General features: G+C 44.5%; 1 protein-coding gene across 3 annotated transcripts in view; it reads left to right on the top strand.

The window, feature by feature from the left end:
- Nucleotides 1–25,810, top strand: part of HHLA2 (HHLA2 member of B7 family) — a 348,356-nt gene that overhangs the window by 111,375 nt on the left and 211,171 nt on the right. The gene's annotated exons all lie outside the window — the stretch shown is intronic.

Raw genomic sequence — 25,810 nt, 5'->3', positions numbered from 1 at the left:
CACTGCACATTCCAGTGACCTAATTAACACACTCACATAATTTATTGCACAATTACAGTGACAGAAATCCACAAAGTCCATAGAGACTCCAATATGTATCTACTCATGGCTGTGCTACCAGAAGTCAGTACTACCACAATACAGCAGAGCTAACTAGTGGAGCTATACTAAAATATGAACATTATGAAAATTGTCAGTACTACCACAATACAGCAGAGCTAACTAGTGGAGCTATACTAAAATATGAACATTATGAAAATTCCCGGAGTAGGAGTTTAGATTTTCTGATCTCTGTAGAACAAAATTATACAACATTATTTGGCCCAAACCATCTGTGTATTTAAAAGAATGTAAACCTTTTCTCCCTTGATGCTATGTGCCTCAGCTACTTGAAATTATACACAGGAGCCTTACGATAGTTCTCCCCAACACCACACTGGTCCATCCCACAAAGATTTCCAGCTGGCTGGTGTGCTATCTGCAGGTGTCATATGGCTAAAGAACAGAGGTCAAAGAAGGACATTGATCCTGCCCAGGAATGAAATCTAGGTGCCTAGCTACCTGCAGAATGCCCGTGCATAGACCGTTGTGGACTGTCCAGTTTTTACATCAGGCAGACATGTGAACCATGCCCACTTACATGGATCTAGGGCCATCGTGTGTGCACCTCCTACTACTATTGGGGAAAACAGAGCAATAAGTACATCCATGTGTAGGGAAGCCGGGCCGGCAATGCTGCTCCTGGCCAACGCAGAAGACAATGGCAGGAGTGCTTGACGCCCTTGAAATCTATACTGCACATGCAGCATATCGGCCTCACCTTAGCAAAATTTGAGGGGCCAGATTAATCAAAGTTTTGCATTACCCTTGTGTCACGCAAAGTAGCACAAGGGCAACACAACACTAAAGTCAATTTTACCAATCCATGCAAGGCCACTTGGTGCTTGGTGAATCTGGAGTAATGCAAGGCAGCACCTTGTGCTGCCTTGTGTTACTCTGTCCCAGAGAGGTTAATTAGGTGCATTCCCAGATATACCATGAGTGGTAGACCTAGGAATGTGTCAAAATGCTACACCTTCCCAGGGTAGGCATTACAAGAAGAAATATTTTTATTTCTTCTCCTTTTTTCCACTTTCTACATTTGCTACATTCTGAAGCACACATAGAGAGAGGAAAACATCTTAGAGGATTGTTTTTGAGTAGAAAGGTGTCCCTTCCTGCCCAAATATAACCCTGCCTGTAACACAGGCAACCTTCCACCATGATGCAAGTGGGCCTGCGATGGTGCTAGGCAGCCAAAAGTATGCCAGAGCAAGGAGGGGACAGGAATGTGCCATATCATGTTAAATATGGTGCATACCTGCCTTCTCCCTTTCACACAGTGCAGCAAGCTGTCTTGCTGTGTTGCGTGAAATATTAATAACTCTGGTCTGAAGTATTTCCACTTAATACCATGATAAGAGAGGATGTAGGCAATGATCTGGGACAGCCACCAATAGGAGCATATGACAATTCCAGTGCCAAACTAAGTATTACAGTAGCTCAATGATGAGGTGATGTGTGGTAAGCTGTTCCAGTTTCTAGTGATGACACCTGCCATGTGGTTTCTAGAGATGCCAAATAGCATGCCTCAAATGGGAACATGTTGCCAGTAGAAGATTGCAACCTGGGTGCCTTTAGCAGCCACCAAATATCAACTGGAGTCTTGCACTTGGCTTGGAATGGAGCACCAAGCAGCAATAGGGGGGGGGGGCTTGATGATGTGTATTTGTGCACTAATTTTATGTCTTGCTTGCACCATGCTTGCGATGTACTTGCAAAATCACTTGTATTAGAAATGGGGTTTCTGATTGGCTAGGGTATGCACCTAAACCAGGCAGAACCCACCACTCTAGTCAGGGCAAGTAAGTTACACACCAAAGATACCCTGTGCTCACCCCCTGGTAGCCTCGTAAAGAGGAGTCAGGGTTATCCCCAGAGGCAATGGGTAAAGCGTTTGCATAAAACACCCACACCTTTGACACAATGAATACACCACAAAAGATTATATTGTAGATATATAATAAGACCAGCAGCTAGATTCATCAAAGTCCCGTTTTGCGAGTCTGTAATAGCGATTCATAAGGAATCGCTATTAAGGACTTGCAAAACGGGATTCATGTAGGAATTGCAAAAAATATTGCGATTCCTACATCTTCCTTATTTGCGATTAGCAAATTGCTAATCGCAAATAAGGAATAACTCCCCATTCATTCCTATGGGCTAAAGGCCCATAGGAATGAATGGGGAGTTATTCTTTATTTGCGATTAGCAATTTGCTAATCGCAAATAAGGATGCGATTTCAAGGGTGCCAGGGGTGTCCAAGGGACACCCTGTAGCACCCCTGAAAAGCAAATGTACCCAGATGTTGCGCACACACATGTCCAAAGGACATGTGTGTGTGTAACATACCACTCAGAAAAATGCACTAAAGTGCATTTTTCTGAGTTTTCGCTATTTACCACGAAGTCTGACTTCGTGGTAAATAGCGGCCAGAAATAGCAAATTCGCTAATAGAAAATGGTTAATGAATTGCATTTAAGGAATCTCAAATAGAGATTCCTTAAATGCAATTCCTCGCAAATATGCGATTTCGCAATTAGCGATTTTTGCATTTGGGATGATGAATCCCAAATGCAAAAATTGCACTCGCAAAGGGCCAGATTCTCAGAATGCATGGTTTTCTGAAGAGTCAGCCCTATGCCCCTCTGCTCTCCATGTGCTATATATAATAAGATGTTTGTCCCTATTCTTAAGCTCACCCTTGTCTTTTAAAAACAAGACCCCGCCCTCCTCCCACTATCTGACATTGTTTTACTCCCCTGCCGTCCGTTGTTTGAACTCCCCCGCCATCATCCCACTCTCCGTTATGTCACCCAACCCACCGTGCCCTCTGTTATGTCACCCAGACCCCACCCTCCTCCTGCTTTCTCAAACTCTCCCACCCTCATTTTGTTGGCCCCCATACCTCAGCGCTATTATTTTTTTACTTATCGCACAGTAATGCAGGCTGATGTGCATCATGGCTTAAACGGATAGTCACTACTGGTCATGTCATAGCGCTATTTTTGTTATTTTAAGCCATGTTGCACAATAGCTCACACTGCTGTGCAACATGTAAAAACAACTGAGAAAGCCAATTGATTTCGCATAGGCGAAACCTATGGGCTGCACAAATGCTTCTTTCTCACTTTTACCAGATGGAAAATCACTGTTAACACAGCCAAAAACATGACCAGGTTATTGAAAAAAAACTCAATCTGGATAACTACTTTATTCCATCTACAAGATCAAATTCAGGAAAGAAGTGTATAGATGTGTGAAATACCTCGGGCTGATATCAAAATTTGAGCCAGGGTACACAGAGAAGTATTGCTACATGAAGCAGCTCTGTAAATCCTCATGGGATAAGTTAGGATAATCGTGGAACATTAGTACCATGAGTAAAACCTGAGGATGAGATTCACGCATCCAGTGAATCACCAGGTCTAATGTATGCTCAATTTTAACCACTCTTCCTTTTCTTTACTGTTGAAGCTGAGTGGCAGTTTATTTCTGGTCCTGAAGCATGCCCATGAACTTATATAGTCAGCTAGGAGCAGAAACATGTTGACCCTTTTGAGATAGGGTAGTTGTTACCCCCTGTATTCACTGTTTTTAAATATACCCAAAGGGGGCTCCAGAATAAAATAGTTTTGCCCATTGGGACGTATTTCTAATCACCTTTTACATTTTTTGTACTCTGCCCCTCACTCACCAATATTACCATCTTGCTCATCGAAAGCACCTCAGCTCCTCCCTATATTGATGGGAGATGTAGCCCACACAATGCAGTGCATCAAGTGAAGCTGCTGCGCTGCAGTGCATAAAAGGGAGAGAGTAGAACTTTACCATATTTTCAAAGAAAAGGCAAAATTCTTCTGTCTCTCTGGACTTGCGCAGTTAGGGCTGCCTAGCGTCAATGTAGGCTACTTTGCGTCACAGTACAACCGTGCCTGCATTATGATCAGAGAGTTTTTGTGCAGCAAGGAGTCCTTTCTCCTTAAAGGGCATTTTCCTCATTGTACTTGTGTTGCAGAAAACAGCACAAATGCAAAGAGTAATTAAAGAGAAATGTACATATTTCGCCTTGGTATGCCAGACGTAGACATTTTCATACAACAGTGTCTCAACCGGATTTATTAGAAAGACAGATACACAGGTATGTACAAGACATTACAAGGTAGCAAAGAAAGGACTCCGGGTACTTTTTAAAAGGTGCTCATGGCATCATGTATTAAAAATAATTTACAGGTCATACAGGACAGTCATAACAGCACTGTTGGCATGAAATGCGAAGGCAACCCAAGGGGGCTTTGTGCATGTAGTGCTCGTGAATTAAAGAGTGACGGCACGAGTGACAAGTGAAAACACAGCGAGGGACGCAAAGTGACAAAGTGAAAAATAAATATATACAAAACTATGGTTCCTCTTCAAAGATTGGCAGACAAATGACTATTCATGAACCAAAGTTGAGGATGCGTCGTGAGTTGCGCTGTATGATCGGTCAACGGTGTTCCGATCCTCTCAAGTTAGGATCATCATTAGGACCGGGTTGCCATATTTGAAGGTGCTGTATAAGAGAGGAAAAGGCAAATTGAGGGCCAGGGACAGGCAAGGTGAAGGAATGGTGAAGCGGGCAAGGTGGGAGTTATGGTTGGAGAGAGGTGGTAGGGCGGTTCAGCTGGGGGAACAGCAGAAGGAGCAGTCCAAGGAGGTAAGGAGGCACGGAACGCATAAACAGTAACAGAGGTGGAGAAGAGGCGGTGTCTACAAGGGGAGGGAGAGGACAGGTAGCTAGGCCATAGGAGGGGACGAAGGAATAGACCAGGGTGCAGTAGGTAATGTGAGCGGGACGTGGGCAGATGAGAAGTAAAGGAAGAGACAGGTAAAGTGCTGTACAGGGAGGCGGCTGTAGATGACGGTCTGCAGCCCTAATGGAGGAAGAACGGGAGGGTTAATGTGGCTGACAGTGGGTGAAGGGAGGATTGGGACAAACGCTGGGGTGAGGCAAACTTACGTGGTGCAATGCGGGGTGAACGGAGCAGGAGACCAGGTTTAAAGTTGGATCCCCGATCCACTGTAGACAGATGCACCATTTTCTACAAACCTTTGTAGATATGGCTTTGGAGTGGATGCACAAGAACACCGATACACCACCCATGGAATGCTTCCAAGGCTCATGGTAATGCAGGACAGCAGAAAATGCAGCATTTCATTACTTGTTTTCACAAAGCAACTCAAACTGACAGTTGTGCTGCTTTGCAAATACCAAAGTGAATTTTGTGTTGGGTCTGCATCAAAAAAGTGATGCAAACCCAACCAAAAATCTTAGTAAATCTAGGACTGAATTCTTAAACTATGAAGGAAAGAGTCTCATCCTTGATACAAGCAGAGGCGGGAATTCCTTTATGTCAAAACAATTGAGGGCCCAGATGTACGAAGGTAAGTGTTTGTGATTACTAAATAGCACTTTTTTTAGATTCGGTATTTATCACAAACTGCAGTCAACAAATGCCTGTTTAACACATTTAGGAATTCCTAGTGGGTCATAAATAAACCTACCTCATGAATATTAATGTGGCAGGTTTCGGTTTGCAACCCATTGGGAATCGCTAAAATCAAATGGATGGTGGCCTGCTGGGGTCAGCAGACCACCATGTCTGTGATTGCTTTTAATAAAGCAGGTATTTTTTTTTAAATGCAGCCTCAAAGGTGGTAAAATGCAAATGTTTTGCGACCGCATTCTGTCACAAAACATTCACACATACATCTGCAATTCGGTATCAAGAAGGGACACCCTAAACATGCCCCTTCCTTATACCAATTTGCAACCCAAATTGTGATTCAGTAACAGGTTACCAAATCGCAAAGTGGGCTTTTGCACTTCAAAAAATGCCTTTTTGCATTCTTAAACGGCCCAATTCTGTGAATCAGGCCGTATGTAAACAAGAAAAGCTTTGTGCATCTGGTCCCTCAGTTAGTGCTGACGTTCCAGTGAAAAATCACTAGCTTATTTGTTAGCTTGGAACACACAGCAGTGACCTTTTCAGAGAAGATAGTGCATTCATAGTACAGGGTAAATTCCCAAACTTGGTTAGTAATAATAGTAACTTAAGTTTATTAAGATGTAAATTCCATAAAATATTAAAATACACATTTAAAAAATGGCACATAGTTACATAGAATACTATTTAACAGCTGTTAAAAGTCTAGTTGAACAGATTACACCAAACAAAAAGTGCATATTTTCTTACAGTTCAATAGCAGATTGTCTTGTAAGGAATACATACTATATAAATACAGGTTTTCAAATGTTCTATGGATAGCCATACTATAAATGACAATCAATTATTATATGACACATGGAACTCTTGCCATTGAGTGTGCATGGGTAAGTTACCTATCTTGCCTATACTTTTTCACTAAGAGCACGGATAGCAAATATTGGATTGCACCCCAAGTGAATCTTTTGCATCTCATATCACAATTTCTAGTCCATCCAGTCTGAATATGGAAGAGGAAATATTTTTACTTGCTAAGCATCCTAGGTTAAATTAAATGGAGAGTTTTCTTGATAGGCATTAAATGGCTCATTTACAAAGACTTGGCGTAGGGCAGGGCTGCTTGTCTTTTTGCTGCGCTGCTTTACGCCAAATCGAATGCAGGAATGCACCATATTCCTGTCCTTTCAACCAGCGTGGCGCACAAATTGGTGCCTATCACCAATGCTGGAACCCATGGACCATTGTGCAAGAGTATCTGCATTGTTGGCACAGTTGTGTTTGTGCAGGAGGGTGTACCTTCCTGCACAAAAACAATCAATAGAGGTGTTAACCCTTTGGGTGCTCATGACAGAATGGTTCCGTCGTGAGCACCAATGCTCCTTTGCTCATGACGGAACCTTTCCGTCATGAGCACATGCTCAGAAAATCCCTCTGCTGCAGATAGCTGAGGGACTTCCCATTTTGTTTTGCCTGGGGATGTGGGGTAGAGCTTCCCCAACCTCCCCAGGCCTATTTTTGGATATTCTTGCAATGAACATCGTGCGCATGGCGCACGATTGTCATTGCAACTCAAGCGAAACTGGATCTTAGTTTCAGTTTCACAGTTTCAGTGCTTGTGGGACAATCTCAGCCTCTAGAGCAACAGATGTGAGAGGTATTGTTGGAAAGGGGAGATTCTCCCCTTTCCAATGGTACCCTTCCCTAGTGGATCCCTACTTGGGGATCACTAGCACCAGGGAGGAGGGAGTGGCCCATTGAGCAAGGGCCTTTGCTCCCCCATACATTTTGGGCACAAACAGTCTTTTTGCCCACCTGGGGAGCAGATGGGGGCAGTAGCCCCCTATCTGCTTCCCGGGGGCAGAAAGCACGCTATACCAGGGATTATTTTTCTACAGGGCAGGGGTGTTCCCAGAATAGGCATCCCAATGCCCCTAAAGAAGGCAAAAGACTTTCTGCCCCTTCCAGGAGGCAGATGCGGCAACAGCCACTAATCTGCCCCCGGGGGCAGGAAGCCCACTAGGCACCAGCGTTTTTTGGGTTTTTTTCTGCATAGGGGTGGGGGCTGCCCAGAATGGGCATGTCAATGCCTCCACCTAACAAAAAAATGGTACAGTGTCCACAAAATGGCCGCCACCCACATGGCCAGGCCACCCACAATAACAAGAAAGTGAAGACAGACAATGCAGGCCTATGGCAAAAGCACACTGCCTGGATGGCTCCACAAAATAGCCGCTAGCCACCCACAACAAAAAGAAATGGAAGACAGACAATGCAAGGCTATGGCAAAAACACACTGCCTGCCTTCACAAAATGGCCACCACCAACATGGCCAGGCCACAACAACAAGAAGCATAGGCCAAGGGGAACAAAGAAAAGACATGCAGGCCTATATGGAAAAAGTAGCACACTTCTAAACTACAACCACAAAATAGCCCCAAGCCACATGGTCACTCAGTCACAAAAGGCCATGGAAAACAATTAACTCAAGCAGGCCTATATATGACCAGACAAAGGGGGCCTGCTATACAACACAGCTTTAATACAAAAATGCAAAAACGAAAATCCACAGGGCTACGAAAGGTTGAAAAGTTACACAACAAGCACACACACACATCCAACAAAGGTATTTATTTATTAACACACACCCAAAAAGTGAAATACACCCCAAAAAAACATATTTAGCAATTCAGTCCAATGCCATCCATGCCCTACATGATGTTTAAATTCAACAGACACCATAGACACATCCACCCATGTGTACCTCTGGGTCTACTGGCTGAAATTACAATCAAAGAAAAACAACTAGGCCCCTACTGAAACTACAGGCCACCCACAACAATACATTTTAAAAATGATGAATATCCCCAAAAAATGTAGGTACAAACAAGAACACCAATTCTTCAACTTACTTGTAAAATGAAATCTCAAATCCCAAAGTCCTCAAATCCAATCCAATGATATGATGCAGCAGACAGACACAAAAAGTGATACTTCCAACTCCAATCCAAATGAAAGTGTACAGCATATGGACAAAGGAGCACTCGGAGGAGCCTGCTGGACAGGAACAGAAAGTTGGAGACTCGTGGGGCACTTTCTTCCTCTTGAAAAAGAAAGTAAAAAAAGAAAAAGGAAATCTTGCACAAAAAACTACAGCCAAATCACATTCTGAGGAGTTATTTTGAGCAAAATGATCATTTTCGAGAAGGTTTTATGATGCTCGAGAGATATTCTTCGCCAGATTGCAATTTTTGCGTGTTCAGGATGTGGATCTTACCAACACTGCAGCCGAAAGTCAGATGGCGTGTCCGAATGACGTGTTTGCGTCCGCACACTCTCGTGGGATTGTGTGGCAGGAGTCCAAATGCCGTTGACGAACGGGTATGAAATCTCGTCGGTGAACGCAGAATCCCAGTAAGTCGTTACCGCGTGCGCGAGAACGCATAGTGAGCGCGTGAAGAAGGAACACAACTACGCTACGGTGCAGATTGCTTAGTATTCAGTAACTTCGCGTTCTACGCGAACGGCGAAGTTACCAAAATTATGCAAACTCCACAAGCATAGATAGTTCCCCGCCCAGGGTTACTTTATACCTAAGCACATAGCTGCAGTAGCTTCATGCCTATTTTGTACTTCTTTCAATAGTTCAGGATGAACTGATAATGAAGGTGTCACACACATGTTAGTGTAAATTAACGCAAATTTGGATAAAGCTACAGAGAAAGTACCTGCTTACTTGATTTTTCCCCAAAAATGTGTAATCACTTTTAAAAAAAATACTTTTTATCGCTTTGCTTTAGTTTCTGGGTATTCCTTCTTAAGGTAATTACTGGCTGCTACAAACATACCCATAAGGGCTATTTACTGTTATTCGGGACATACTAGTACCAGGGATAGCCGCTTGCCTCAATTTCTTTCCGGTCCACCGCAGCACCTGAGTGCTGATTGAGTGGAAGGAGGACTGGTTGGTGTACCTCCTTCCGGTGTGCCATTTCTCTGATGCCATCTTGGGAGTGAGATGATCTAGTTTCCCTCCCAGGCTCATTTCCTCCCAGCTTAAAAACAGAGGATGGCACTGACGCACAGCGGCTAAAGCTGCAGAGAAGGCACCTGCTTACTCAATTTCTTTAAATACATTTTAATTACTTTAAAAAAAAATGCTTTTTATCGCTTTACTTTAGTTTCTGGGTATTCTTTGTTGAGGTAACTACTGGCTGCTACAAACATAGCCATAGGTTTATTTTACTGTAATTCAGGACATACTGACTGCCAGTGCTAGCTGCTTGCCTCTATTCCTCCCCGGTCCACTGCAGCACCTGAATGCTGATTGAGTGGAGGTGAAGACTGGTTGTAGTATCTTCTTCTGGTGTGCATTTTCTCGGATGCCATCTTGGGAGGGAGACGGTCTAGTCTCCCTCCCGGCTCATTACCTTCAAGCTTAAAAACGGAGGATGACGCAGACACGCCCAGCGGGCGCACCAAGGACAAGCCCGTCTGTGCCTGTATCGAGCCTAGTGCCCGGCCCCCTGGTCGAACAACTCCAGATGAAGTGAGGAACATCAGTTATTCATGAGAGGTCTCATTGGCACCGAGACCCGGTGGTAAGTACCCTCCGCTAATGCTTTTTCTCTGACCACACTCTACCACCTTCGATCTAATCATTCCAGGTGCTCAAGACCCAAATAAGCAAGACACTTACCTCATACTGAGGCACCCAATCAGCAGAATAGGAAAACACCGGCCCAACACATTTGAATATTACATGTATGCTTTTAAATACGAGGTCCCTAGTGAAGCATCACCTAGAGTTTTCTGGCTTAATTCAGGTGCAGCACACAGATATTGTGTTTGTACCTGAAACATGGGCAGATTTAAATTCTGGACCAGAAATTGTTGTGGCCACCCTCCCCGGATTTGCCATCCATCAGCTTAATAGACAAACAAAAAAGGAAGCAGGGCTGGCTGTTTTTTATCGTAATCATGTTAAAGCTACTTTTGAGCCATCAACATCTCCTGGCTTCGAGACCATAGTATTCTTGGTGCAACCACTTAACATGCAACAATTTAAGGGTGTGCTAATTTACTGCCCTTGGGGACCTAGATGCGGCTTTGTAGAAAAGCTTAGCACTACTCTTGAATTATCTATCCTCAATTCCAATTTTTCGGTGCTAGGTGATTTTAATTTCCATCTGGAAAACAAGACTGACCCAGATTCTACAAAGCTGATCGACGCTATGAACGCATTCAGACTACCCTTAGTCTCCAGAGGTTAGACACGTAGGGCTGGACATATGCTTGAAAGATTTTTTATCAATCATCCATACATTATTATATTACCATCCCTCCCTCTTACCTGGTCCAACCACTGGGCAGTTAAGTGGCAGATAAAGACTCAGAAAACCTCTGTGCACACAGATGTAGCACAAAACATTTCAATCAGAGCCTGGCATAAAATTCAGCCGGCTGAACTGATAGCCATCCTTACAACCATATCCTGGTGCAGAGTTTTGGAAATGTTTCGCTCTGGTTAAACTAATTTTTTGACATTCTACCCCCGGTCAATTAAAAAACTACGACAAAGAAAGTTTCCCAGCAATGGTATAATGAGACCCTTAGGACTTCAAGGCGGGACTGCCGTAGGCAAGAACAGAAATGGAGAAAAAACTATGAGGTTGAAGAGAGAACTATCTACAGAAATATACTAGCCAAACATAGAAATTTTATCTAGCTGCTAAAACCTCTTATCACTCTGAGCAGTTAAAATTAGCATGTGATGTAAATAAAACCCGCTTCCAAGTTATAAGAAAATTGGTAGTACCAGTCAGTCCCAATCCAGCAGTAATTAATCTTAATTTTTGTGATGCCCTGGAAGATTTCTTTCAAGAAAATGTAGCTAACATCTTCAACAAATTTGCAGCAGGCAGGACAGCCACACAACCAGAAGGGCAAACCTGAATGTGGCATCAGGTCAAGCCAGATTTTCTACCTTCAAGGTTCCTTCCGAAGAACAATTTATGAATCTAATTCCATTAATCAAATCCGGTGCTCCGCAACACCCTTGCCCTCCATAAATAATGCCTTTGATTTCAGCACAAATGGCACAACATTTGGGGCAAATTTTCATTATGATGTTTGCGGTGTGTGTTTCCTCTGCACAGTGGAAATCTGCCTCTGTCCTGCCTCTGCTAAAAAAGGACAATCTTAATTGGTCTGGATTATAATAACTATCACCCTCTTTCTAGACTTACCTTTGCCACCTAGTTGGTTGAGAAAGTAATGAATGAACAGCTATCAGAATACATTAAAGAAAACTGTCCACTGGATGATACTCAATAGGGGTTCAAGAAAAACCACAACAGAATCTGCCTTGGTGGTAGCCACCAAAGATATAGTGAAACGCTCGATAAGGGGGGACTGTGGATCTGATTTAGCTGGACCTCCCCGTGGCGTTTGATATGGCCAACCATGAAATACTGGTTGATCGTATGTGGAGTCTGAGGATAGAGGCCTCAGCAGTAGGTCTGCTCCAATCCTTTCTAGCCAATAGAGGACAAAGCGTGGCGTTGGGAACATTTATATCCAAACCTTATTCCCTGCCCTGTGGAGTCCCTCAAAGCTCGGCACTGAGCACAACATTGTTCAATCTTTATGTCACGCCGTTGGCTTCACTTATCAAAAAATCAGGCTTCTCTTTAGCATCATACGCAAATGACACTCAAATCGTGGTGTCACTAGCGAAACGAGAATAACTTAGGTTCTGCATTTAGAACTTGAATTAGCAATGTAAGCTATTGGATGGACAACAATTGTCTTAAACTGAATGCTGCTAAAACTGAGGTCATCAACTTTGGCAATAACCTTTCATTCTGCATGCAGGATTGAGGCCTACCTGTGTTAGGCCTGGTGCCTGAACCAGCTAATAAAATACAAAATCGAGGCCTTTTGCTGGAGCTGCAGCTTAAAGGTCAAGTGAATAATATAACATCTGCCTCATTTTTCTTTTTGAGTCTTGCCATCAATGCTTTTGAAGACAGTAATCATCGGACTGGTACTTTACTACAATAGCCTACATCTTAATCTGCCCTAGGCTCTCTGAATAATCTTTAGACTTCGCAGAATGCAGCAGCATGATTTTTTCTTTAACATCCCTTAATGTGTGTCAGCTAGAGGAGCTATTAGGAAACTCCACTGACTCCCAGTCTAACAACGTGTTAAATTCAAGTCTCTTTGCGTGGCCTACTAATCACTGCAGGGACTGGGGCAAGCCTGGTTCAAGGATAAACTCAAATGATATACCCCAGGGAGGATGCTTCACTCAGGGTCAGCTATGAACCTTGTAGTACCCCTTTTCAGTAGGACAACCTCGGATGGGAAGAGCTTCTTCAGGACCACAGCCTTGCTTTGGAATAGCCTACCATTGGAATTAAAAGCGGCTCCCTCGCTACTTGCCTTTAGAAAGCCTTGAAAACCTGGCTCTTCTCTCAGGACTAGGAGATATCAGAGTTCTGCAAGAACTATCATTTCAAAAGTAAAACAATGGTTCTGTCGGGAATCACGTATAATTTGTTTTACCGTACTTAATACATTTCATGAAATTACATTAATCAAGTACGGTAAAACAAATTATACGTGATTCCCGACAGAACCATTGTTTTTCTTTTGCATATCTACTCAGGTTCTGAGGGTTACTGGTTTACCCCATTATCTTTAATGGAGAATATATATATATATATATATATATTACCTACTGGCGGTCGCCAGTAGGTAGTTATAGTTAGGGCCCAGTTTCCATAGGAAATCCACAACATTCTATTTGGAATAACTTTGGTGCCGATTGACGAATCTTCGTGAAATTCTCCAAGATGGCCTGCTCAGTTCCGCACCTTCCCTGAAAGTTTGGGGGTGAATCGTGAAGCGGGGGCCGAGAAAAAAGGGGTGTCCCAAAATGTGCTTTCCCATTGCAATTTTCCTTAGGGACCATTAGACGCAGCTACAGCCAGAACTGCTGAATGGAATTACACCAAATTTGGCAAAAGGTAGAGTTTGGTCCGTAGATTGTGCTTTTTGTTAAATGGTGTAAATCCATTCAGAAGTTCCTGAGAAAATCAAACGTAAATTCATAGATATATATCCGAAGTTGTACCATACGCATACCATTACGAGCACGAGCTGCATGCTAATTGGCTGAAAACTGTCCGTCAACATGTGGAAAAGTAAATTTTGCCATGTTCTGTGTCCCTACGTGTCATCCATCATATGTTATGTGTGCATGATTAAATATGCATATGTACTCCCCATGTCCGATTAATGACGCAATTACAGTTGTGTCCACCTCTAGTATGCTAGTTTCCAGTCCTCGTGAATACTACGAATATCAGGCCTATGTAAAGCTACGTTGCCACGTTTCTCAGTGTGCACGTTATTTCATTGTAAAGTCCCCGTTTCTAGGCCTCAAAAGGGCCCGGACACCAGATTCAGCTCCTGTCTCCTGAAGCCTCGCTGAGGAGCGATACAGCCCCCACCTGTATCCTCGACCCTTCACTTACTTCCTGCCTCGCAGTGCCCGGCCCAGCTTGGCTCAGTCTCTGAGTCTGCCAAAAGTATGTTATGATTCCAGTTATCAGTTCAGTCCTCCTTCTCTGCATTCCTAAGCTACTGAATCGCATCAATAGTTTCCGTCGTTGTCTAGCCTTCAGGGCTCCATGTTAGAGAAATACTGCATTTAATGGTCATTTAATATTCTTCAACACGCACTACATGTAGAATAATGCATGGTCCAGTCATAGAATCAAGTTAGCCTTTCCCCTCCTAACTTCTAGTTCCTATCAACATGTTCTCTAAACATCAGATACTAGATACTGTTTAGGTACATGTCGCTCCGACCCTCCAGACTTCAGTCTCTGCTCCTAGCACAGAGTTCATAGCCCCCAGCTTCTCCTAGTGATACGTCATTGCCAGTTTGCGCGCACCATCAGGTTAGAGGTCCCGGCTCCTCAGGTAGCCCCCTCCAATGTTTCCGCCCCATTCATGACATATCCTGTTACGTTTGCACCACATGTCTATGTATACGCCCAGTTACACCTACTTTCGCCCTTATCTTTCGCGACTGCTACGCGTCACGCCTTCTGTTCCACCCACTGCTACGCCTACTGCAATGTAATGCTATGTGTTTGCGTTATGTATATATGCTCATGTATTGTTATTAAAAGCCAGCGCGCTCATCCCAGATCCAGCCCCAGCAGCTGCTGGGCCCTGCCATCCTATTCCTATGCAGGTTGTCCTGTTCCTGTCCTTATGCTGTATTAAACCTGCAAAACTCCTACTACCTCGAATCTTGACTCTTATTTATTGAGCTATCTGTTATGATATATGTCTAGTCAAAAATAGGGTATTATTTATTTATTTACCACATAATGGCGCCCGAACAGGGACTTGCCCTTTCCCCACGCGTCGGTGAAGCCACGCCGACCCCCTGACCCTCTGCAGTCGTGACGGAACTCTTCTGCGCAGTGGCAGATATTTCTGCTCAAGTATCCCTCAGGCCCACGGAGGAGACGGAGGAGGCGGTCCAGCATCCAGACGAGACGGTGGAGGAACGCGGCGAGTCCCGACCAGAGCCCAAGCCAAGAGTCCAAGGTCCGAGGTATCCGGAGGTCCACCCGTAACTGAAGTCCGAAGTCCGAAGTTCGTCGTCCGTCGTCGTAGCAGTCCAGTCCAGTCTGAGGCCTTCCGTTCTTGCTGCCCGGTGAGTACTGTTACTGGGGTGGTATCTAGACAGGGTCCATTTAATTGACTCTGGTCTGTGGGTTGGTGGTACACAGTCCCACAAACGAAGTGTCCACTTCGGTGGATGCGGGTCCTGACGTGTCTCTTTACGAGACCGGTAAGTTTCGTACTGTTTCAGCAGTGCATCTAGTTTCTGTTCTAGTCAGTTTCTGTTCTCGAGAAAATTTATGTGTTCTGTTCTCAGTATTTCCAGGTAGTATTCTGTTCGAACTGTTATTTTAAATGTTTTTCATGTATTTTAATGTCGTGGTATGAATGGGGAATAAGTATCGTGTTCATTGTGTATTGTATTGTGTCTAGATTACAGTTCAGTCATGCCCATATTTTCCAAGTTACGTCAGTTAAAAACTAGAAAGGGTCTGCTGGAAGCAGCAGTTCCCGTCCCGCCCAGGGACAGTCCAGGTCACTTTATGTATCAGAAACATGGCATAAGTGCCATATTGTATCTAGATTTATGGGTAGAATATACCAAACAGTTAGAGGAAAAGTATAGATGGCCCGTATCGGGTACATGGGATGCCGAATGCATCATGCGAGTAGAAGAAGCATTATGGAAAAAGAAAGCCAGACAGTCACAGAAAGATGCCATCGAGTTATGGCGTAAAGAAGCTCATAAAAGAACTGAAAAAGAAATCAGAAAGTCAGAATTAAGTAGAGAATCCTTAGAGCGAGTCCAAGAAAAAGAATTAATCGAGATAGGTGAACAAGTCAAAGCCGAACAGTCAGACAGACAGAGGCATGCCCTTATTAAGGGTATGTATCCTCTTCTTGCCGAGGGCTTGCCAAAAGCGACCCCGGAGGCATCCAGTAATTTCCCGCCACCACTAGTTCCGACCAAGCTACGTCACAAACAGACCGCAGCTGATATTTTTATTTCGTCCTATTTGGACGACACAGTCCCTGAATATGCAGATCCTGTTCGCGCTCCGCCAGTCCCTGTAAATCAGGCATATCCTGCTCCTCCAGACACCGGGGCACCCCATGCAGTACCTGCTACGGTACCCCCGGTCCAGCCAGCATTTCAATTTCCCGCTCCGCCACGAAGAATATCAGTCGACGATTCTAGTCTAGGGGCCGCAGGAGGAGGTCCTCCTCAAACCCCGCCGCCACGCAAGCGTTTATCAGCACTCGAATTACATGCTCAAGCATCACAGCGTACTCCCAAGAGTAATAAGTCTGTTGCAGAAATCAGGCAAGCCCTTAGCGAATGTGCCTATGACCCAGTCCCAGGCGAGAATAATATGGTTTTATATTCAGTACGCGTAAGGAGGGTGACCGAGTATCTAGTCACCCTACCCAATATGAAAGAAGATCTTGACAGAATCTATCGTTTCATCCGTACAGGGGATGATCCAGAAAGTATTAGTGATGCCATGTCTCAAAGGAAAGCTGAGATCCAGCGTATGATATTAAAGTTTTTAGTTAACTGTCTAATAAGAGAACAAGATTACCCGTCTAAAGATCCGGCCGAAATGAAAACCCTGACAAAGTGGAGTGATAATATAGCCGAGGGTAAGCACAATACCATTAGTGCCATGGAGAGTATGTACAAGAAAATCCGTAGAGAAATAATAAAGATACACGAACAACGTAAAGCAGCACAAGTAAGCGAGAAAGAAAGTAACTCTGATACTGAAGAGGTAGACGACGAGAATACTGCCAGGATAGCGTATGTAGGAAAATCTAGATTTCCAGATCGCCATTTACGCCTAGAACACAAGTCAATTTTCCATCAGTCAGCACCAGAACAAGGTTCCCTAGAACAAGTGTTCCAAGCTACCGATCACATTCTAAAATCACGAATCGGTTACAGTGAGTTAAGTACCATGCATGAACAGGAACTAGCCCGATCAGCAGTCCGATGGATTACTGATTCTACCACTTTTCCAGACGAAATAGTGGCACAAATGTTTCTGAAATTGCCCCCAGCCGAACAGCGACTGGTGGGTATGTATATGATCCAGCACCTCATTACTCTGTATGAGGGTCAGCACTCTGATCCAGGTCCGTTACACGATGTCCTGAACGAGTTACTCCAGTATAGATGGAGAGGTCTAGGTACCGATTTAATTAGTGTCATTCTAGAACAGCGTCACAAATACCGAACGTTCCTGAATCCGCATTTTGTTCATGTCTCACCCCCAGAAAGTAAACCATTTTACATGGAGAGACAGAACCCGTTACGAGAAGTGCATCCAGTTAAGACAGAGGACGGTGAAATGCAACGAGTGTTTGTTTACACCCCGATTACAAAGATGGAACTCCTCGAAATGAAGAAATTAATTCCCTGTCATGACAAAGATCCAGCAGGGTTCCATAGAGAATTAAAAGACATGCTCCGTATGGGAGAATACACTTACCCAGATATCATTAAAATGTTAAAGGTCCTGTTGCCCGCAGGGGTGTATGAAAAGCTAAAGGAAAAAGAATGGGAGGTGGGAGAGAAAAAGATCGATTGGGCAGTTCTAGAAGCTGAAGACAAGGCACGAGTACCAGGTACCGGTCTTGGAGATAAATGTAAAGAATTACCAGAATTATTGATTCAAGTTCTACCCAGATTATTGACAACTAGAAAAGAAGACTGGGATGCAATCTCAGCCTGTAAACAGAAGCAAGATGAGGATATTAGTGATTTTTATTCTAGGTTTGAAAAATGTTTTAGTATCAACAGTGGCCTCAAGACAAGTAGTGAGTCATACCCTCACCTTTTTGTTACTAAATTAGTCGAGAATTCAAGCCCACAAGTTAAAAATCGAGTTTTGAAAGTCGAGAGTACCTGGCAAGCTAATACCCCGTCCCAAATGCTGCAGATGCTCCAGTACCACCAGAATAGAATCAGAGAAGAACAAGAACACGAGAGAAAACGTATGAAAGACACGAAAATGAAAGTACTAGTGGCACAATCCGTTCCTCAAGACAGTCAGAAGAGGGGTCCGAATCAAGTCAGTCATCCTGCAGCTCCCGTTAAAGGGAATTGCAATTATTGTAAACAGCCAGGTCATTTTATAAATGAGTGTGCAGTTCTGAAACACAACATAGCTACTGGTAAGACTAAGGAAAGACCACGTCCGCCTAGACAAGAGCAAGTTTCACAGACTCCTCAGCCACAGAATGCACAACAGACAGTTACCGCACCGCAGCCCATCGCTGCAACACAGCATGTCACACAGCAGATGTACCAGTATGCACAGTCTGAGTATCCAGAGTACCAGCAGTATTCATGAAACAGCCTAGAGAGGGAGGTAGGCTTGCCTCTCATCGAGATACCTGTAGATCAAGAAGGTCCCTATGTTCATAGTCAAGTATTAGGGAAAGACAGAAAGTTTTTGATTGATACAGGGGCAAGTAGGACCACAATTAGTCACGCCGAAGTTCCAGGGGCTCCGCTCTCAGGCTCAAGAAATGTTTCCCTTGGATTTTCAGGAAAACCTATCGTAAATGAGATTTCAAAGCCAGTTACTCTAGAAGTAGGTCCATTGTCCCGCACTACTGATCTGTTACTTACTAAGTCATGTCCAGAAAACCTATTAGGCATTAAAACACTGAAAGAGTTAGGTGCAGTTATATGCTGTTCCCCAGAGGGAATACGATTGTTCCTACGTGACTTTAAGGGTCACTATGTATTACGAGATTTTGATTCAAGACTGTCTAATGTTCCGCAGCATTTATGGGCGCAAGGTCCAACTGATGTAGGTTACATGCAAATCACACCTTATCGTGTGACTCTCAAGCCAGGTGTAGTGTTACCACGAATCAGACAGTACAGATTGCCACCTGAGGCTGTAGCAGCCTTATCCAAAATTATAGACGAGCTCATCGCTCAAGGAGTAGTTGTAGAAACTGACTCCAATGTATGTAATTCTCCGATCATTCCAGTCATGAAACGTACTGATCCAAATGCACCCCCAGTATATCGATTAGTGATCGACCTACGAGAACTTAATAAATGTATTATTCCTCAGTACCCAGTTGTCCCAGACATCTCTTCCCTATTGACAGCCATTGATTCCAAAGCCACGTTCTTTACAGTAATCGACCTCAAGAATGCATTTTTTAGTGTTCCAATTCATCCAGACAGCCAGTTTCTTTTCGGATTTTGTTTAAATGGAAGGAGCTATATGTTCACACGCGCTCCTCAAGGTTTCACAGAAAGTCCTAGTATTTACAGTCAAGCACTCAAGAGACAACTAGACAACATTCACATGCCAACTGACACTGCCCTGCTCCAGTATGTCGATGATCTACTGATCACAGCCCGTTCCGAACGTGCTTGCGAGCGAGCATCCCTTACAGTTTTGTATTTCTTAGCCGAGATGGGGCACAAGGTGTCCCCTTCTAAACTTCAATTCTGTGTCCAGCAAGTGGTCTACTTAGGACACTTACTGTCCAAGAGGGGTAGGCAGTTGACACCAGACCGTATCCAGTTAATAGTGAGTCTTCCTCAGCCCAAGACCCAGAAGGAGGTACGTGCTTTTATCGGCCTTACTTCTTACTGTAGACAATGGATTCCTCAGTATGCATTTCTAGCCAAACCACTGATACAGTTAACGACACAGGAGGCAGCCGCATCGACTGTCCTCCCTTGGACATCTGAACATACACTGAGTTTCAACGAGTTAAAGAAAGCTCTATGTCAAGCTCCAGTTCTAGCGACACCGAACTACAGTAAGCCTTTTACACTTTTCGTCACAGAACGTGAAGGTACAGCATTATCTGTTCTCACACAAGATCAAGCAGGACAAAACAAGCCCTGTGCTTATTTTTCTAGCACACTAGATCCAGTAGCCCAGGCTCTGCCTGCGTGCCTCAAGTCAGTTGCAGCCACAGCCCTAGCTATCAGACAAAGTGATTCCATAGTCTTAGGACATACCTTGACAGTACAAGTTCCACATTCCGTGGAAGTTCTTTTAAACCGAACACAAACTCAGCACTTGACAATTGCACGTTTAACAGGTTATGAATTGACACTGTTCCAGCCACACATAGAAATCAGACGCTGCAACATTTTAAATCCTGCTACACTGTTACCATCAGTTACTTCGAATCCTGACCCACATGACTGTGTGGAAGTAGTTAACATTATGACAAAGCCAAGACAAGATCTGACAGATACTCCGTTACCAGATCCCGACCTGACACTTTATGTGGATGGTTCATGCCTAAGAACTAGTACAGGAGAACTAGTCGCCGCGTATGCAGTGACTACTGACACTGAAGTTATTGAAACACACCGTATTGATACTCTGTCCGCTCAAGCAGCAGAGCTAGTTGCTCTGACACAAGCCTGTATACACGCCAAGAACCTGAAAGTCAATGTTTACACAGATTCACGTTACGCATTTGGAGTCGTACACGACTTTGGAGTGCTCTGGCAGGAGAGAGGTTTCATGACTTCTCATGGAACCAAGATTCAGCATGGTCTCCTTATTCAAGCTCTGTTAGATGCCATACATTTACCGACATCTATCGCTATCATGAAGTGCAAGGCACACACGAAAGTCACTGACATTATTTCCCAAGGTAATGATCTAGCAGATCGCACAGCCAAGCTTACAGCACAGACTCCAGACATTCAAGTTAACATGACACATACTCCAGATCCGATTACATGTATGACAGTTAAGGACCCTACACAAGATGTCATAGATATCCAGTTACATGCTACTCCCGAAGAAATCAAGAAATGGTCCGAACAAGGAGGGGTCCAGACAGATCAAGGATGGTTAACGAAGGGTAGAGCCACATGGTTTCTCCCCGACTCTATGGTTCAAGTCATTATTAATACCGCACATAGTCCAGCACATTTAGGAGAAAAAGCTATGTTAGACAGTATCCAGAACATTTGGTTCAACAAGCATTTACGAGCTGCAGCTAAGCAGAAAGTCCGTACCTGTATGATATGTTGTCAGTTTAATCCAGGTAAAAGTGTCCCGGTGGAACAAGGTGGTTTCCAGCCCCCTGACCACCCTTTTGAAGTCCTCCAGATGGATTATATTCAGATGGAGCGATGTCGAGGTTTCAAGTATGTCCTTGTAGTTGTATGCGCTTTGTCCAGGTGGACAGAAGCATATCCAGTCCCAGATTACACAGCAGCGACCACTGCCAAGCAGTTGGTTCGTGAGTTCTTTCCTCGTTATGGACTCCCTAGAGTCGTATATTCTGATAACGGCCAGCCATTCTCCTCAGAGTTAATGAAGCACGTTTCCCTTTTGTTAGGGTACCAGTGGAAGTTCCATTGTGTACGCCATCCTGAAGCAGCCGGTCTCGTTGAGAGACATAATCAAACCCTGAAAATCCGCATCGCCAAAGTCTGTCAAGAAAAAGGTGTGGACTGGCTAGTAGCTCTGCCAGTCGCTTTATTTTATATGCGCATGGTCGCACATTCCAGATCAGGTCTGTCCCCGTATGAGGTCGTTTTCGGCCGCCCCCCAAATATGTGGGGTACTCCTAGACCCCGAAGTATTACCGATGTTTCAAGTAATATGCTGACAGATTACCTAGCTTCCTTGATGTCTGCCCTCAACTCATGTCGTTCACAGGTTGCCGCCGCATTTCCAGACAATACCGAGGTGGCACCGCATGAAATCGTTCCAGGATCCATGGTGATGGTCCGCAACTTTGACAGATCAAGTCCGCTGGAGCCTCGATGGAAAGAGCCCCGACAGGTCCTCCTCACCACCCGTACAGCCGTGAAGTTGGAAGGACGCAAAGGCTGGGTGCACCTTTCTCATATTAAACTTTTTAATGAATTGAAACCCGCCTTAAAGAACATTTCCCAGGATTCAAAGGATTGCCAAAGCATTGTTCTCAAGGACTGTCCCGCAAAAGACATTGCTACAACCCCTCCCCTGTTAGAGAAAACTCCGCAGCAGGAGTATAAACAGAAACTCCGGTCTAGTAAAATAAGTCAGCCAGTTTGATTGTCTAAGTCCTCCCCTAGGTGAAACGGTTAGACTGTTTCTGACATGTATACAATAGACCCCCATAGTGAGAGAGTTAGTCAAAACTCAATCCGATGTATCATTTTTCTATGTTTTATATTGTTTTCCAGCCTTATGATTTCCTGCACCAGTTATGCATTTTACCTATGTTTCCCAGTTTCACATGTAAATAAGTCTGCTAATACTACAGCAGAGCACACGTTTAGTGATCTGCCCCCTCATGAACTGTCTTACCGCCTCGCTATGCGTAATAACTCCTTTATCCGCATGTTACATTACTCACACCAGACCAGCAATGCCACTAATTGTTGGGTGTGTGGTCGACTCCCCCCTTTCCAGACCCCGAAGGGAGTTCTGCCACTTTTTCCTTATCCTTTTTCACATAATGGTTCGTGTGGAGCATGGTCCACGTTAACGTCATCTTCAACAGACATGTCTTTTCTTAACAGTACATGTTTCCCAGACAAGCAAGGTCTCCCTCACCGAACAGGTTTAGATCTAGAAAATGAAGTGTATAATTTAGGTAATTATTCGTCGAATTTTATGGTCCTGAATGTTCAGTCTGATACTACTCCAGACTTACCTGCTATTTCAGTACTACCAGTCAAAGGCGAATTATGTGTCCGAAATAATGGTTCCGTACATGTAGGACATAGTGATTGTACTACTATTGTCAAGTATAGTGACAGTGGGAAATCTATCTTTAAAGCTTCACGTCATTCTTATTTTATTTGTGGTCAAACCGCATATGTTCGTCTGCCCCTCGATTGGGAGGGAACCTGTTACATTGCCTTCCTACTGCCACCAGTTTTTCTAGCCCCATCTGATTATCATAGAAACACACATCTAGTACACATTAGACATAGAAGGGAGTCCCCAATTGTCGATTATACTGAAACTGCTCTAGAACAGTATACAGATTTCAACAGAGGTTTCTTCTTCTTTATAGGACCTGTCCAGAATAGTAAGCTAATCCGTAGATTAACCAGAACCCTCGAAGTTGTAGTAAATGAGACTGCTTCTGCTCTAGGTAACCTAACCGAAGAGCAATCTGCTATGAGATTTGTCGTTTTGCAAAATCGTCTCGTCCTTGACGTCATACTGGCCGATAGGGGCGGGGCCTGTAGAGTCATCGGATCTAGTTGCTGCATTTTCATTCCAAATAACGCGCCGTCTGTTTATTCAGCTATAACCAGACTCCATAAAATTGCCCATCTGATACACCAAGATCCAGGCACCTGGACATGGTCCGGTTGGTTCTGGAATATTATTTCCGCATGGGGATGGAAAATATTATCCTTTCTAGGTATTGCAGTAGCGATCATATTCAGTTGCTGCCTCTGTATACAATGTGGCCCTGCGATTTGCGGCATTTGTGCTACCTCTTGTATTCCTAGTCCCAAGCCCCGTTCTAAATCCCGTTCCAAGATAATTCGAGACGAGCAAATGATACTGTATGAAATGATAGATGGTATCATGAATATTGATGTTTCCTGATGGAAACGTAGTGACAAGGAGGGAATGTGGAAAAGTAAATTTTGCCATGTTCTGTGTCCCTACGTGTCATCCATCATATGTTATGTGTGCATGATTAAATATGCATATGTACTCCCCATGTCCGATTAATGACGCAATTACAGTTGTGTCCACCTCTAGTATGCTAGTTTCCAGTCCTCGTGAATACTACGAATATCAGGCCTATGTAAAGCTACGTTGCCACGTTTCTCAGTGTGCACGTTATTTCATTGTAAAGTCCCCGTTTCTAGGCCTCAAAAGGGCCCGGACACCAGATTCAGCTCCTGTCTCCTGAAGCCTCGCTGAGGAGCGATACAGCCCCCACCTGTATCCTCGACCCTTCACTTACTTCCTGCCTCGCAGTGCCCGGCCCAGCTTGGCTCAGTCTCTGAGTCTGCCAAAAGTATGTTATGATTCCAGTTATCAGTTCAGTCCTCCTTCTCTGCATTCCTAAGCTACTGAATCGCATCAATAGTTTCCGTCGTTGTCTAGCCTTCAGGGCTCCATGTTAGAGAAATACTGCATTTAATGGTCATTTAATATTCTTCAACACGCACTACATGTAGAATAATGCATGGTCCAGTCTTAGAATCAAGTTAGCCTTTCCCCTCCTAACTTCTAGTTCCTATCAACATGTTCTCTAAACATCAGATACTAGATACTGTTTAGGTACATGTCGCTCCGACCCTCCAGACTTCAGTCTCTGCTCCTAGCACAGAGTTCATAGCCCCCAGCTTCTCCTAGTGATACGTCATTGCCAGTTTGCGCGCACCATCAGGTTAGAGGTCCCGGCTCCTCAGGTAGCCCCCTCCAATGTTTCCGCCCCATTCATGACATATCCTGTTACGTTTGCACCACATGTCTATGTATACGCCCAGTTACACCTACTTTCGCCCTTATCTTTCGCGACTGCTACGCGTCACGCCTTCTGTTCCACCCACTGCTACGCCTACTGCAATGTAATGCTATGTGTTTGCGTTATGTATATATGCTCATGTATTGTTATTAAAAGCCAGCGCGCTCATCCCAGATCCAGCCCCAGCAGCTGCTGGGCCCTGCCATCCTATTCCTATGCAGGTTGTCCTGTTCCTGTCCTTATGCTGTATTAAACCTGCAAAACTCCTACTACCTCGAATCTTGACTCTTATTTATTGAGCTATCTGTTATGATATATGTCTAGTCAAAAATAGGGTATTATTTATTTATTTACCACAAACACTCCAAACCAGGAAGTGTTGGCAGCCATCTTGTGCCTCGGTAGAACCGAGGCACAAGAAAACAGAAAAAGAAACTCGAAAAACGCGAAATGGAGGCAGGGTAGAAACCTCCAGTATGCACCAGGAGGCTGCATTGCAGAGAGGTGTAATTAGGCCACGCCCCTTTTTACAACACTCTGCAACGCAGCTCCATGGCGCTTACTGGAGGTACCTGGTGGGCTAGTTGGCCCCCAGGGACCCCCAGTATTCAAGGGGAATTACTTCCCCCTCTGCAAACACGCTAAGGGGCGCTTTTGCAGAGTGGTGCAATCCATCACCTCAAGCCCTGCCCCCTCCCTGCACCACTCTGCAAACGCGCCCCCTGCCGCGTTTGCAGAGGGGGAAGTAATTCCCCTTGAATACTGGGGGTCCCTGGGGGCCAACTAGTCCACCAGGTACTTCCAGTAAGCGCCATGGAGCTGCGTTGCAGAGTGTTGTAGAAAGGGGCGTGGCCTAATTACACCTCTCTGCAATGCAGCCCCCTGGTGCATACTGGAGGTTTCTGGTGGGCTAGTTGGCCCACCAGGGACCCCCAGTATGCAAGGGGAATTAGTTCCCCCTCTGCAAACGCGCCAGGGGGCTGCGTTGCAGAGTGTTGTAGAAAGGGGCGTGGCCTAATTACACCTCTCTGCAACACAGCCCCCTGGCGCATACTGGAGGTTCCTGGTGGGTTAGTTAGCCCCCAGGGACCACCAGTATGCAGGGGGTATTAGTTCCCCCTCTGCAAAC

The sequence above is a fragment of the Lissotriton helveticus genome, chromosome 11 (genome assembly GCF_964261635.1).
Source record: "Lissotriton helveticus chromosome 11, aLisHel1.1, whole genome shotgun sequence".
NCBI lineage: Eukaryota > Metazoa > Chordata > Amphibia > Caudata > Salamandridae > Lissotriton > Lissotriton helveticus.
Note: the sequence above shows the minus strand (reverse complement) of the source record. Positions and strands in the feature narration are given on the sequence as shown.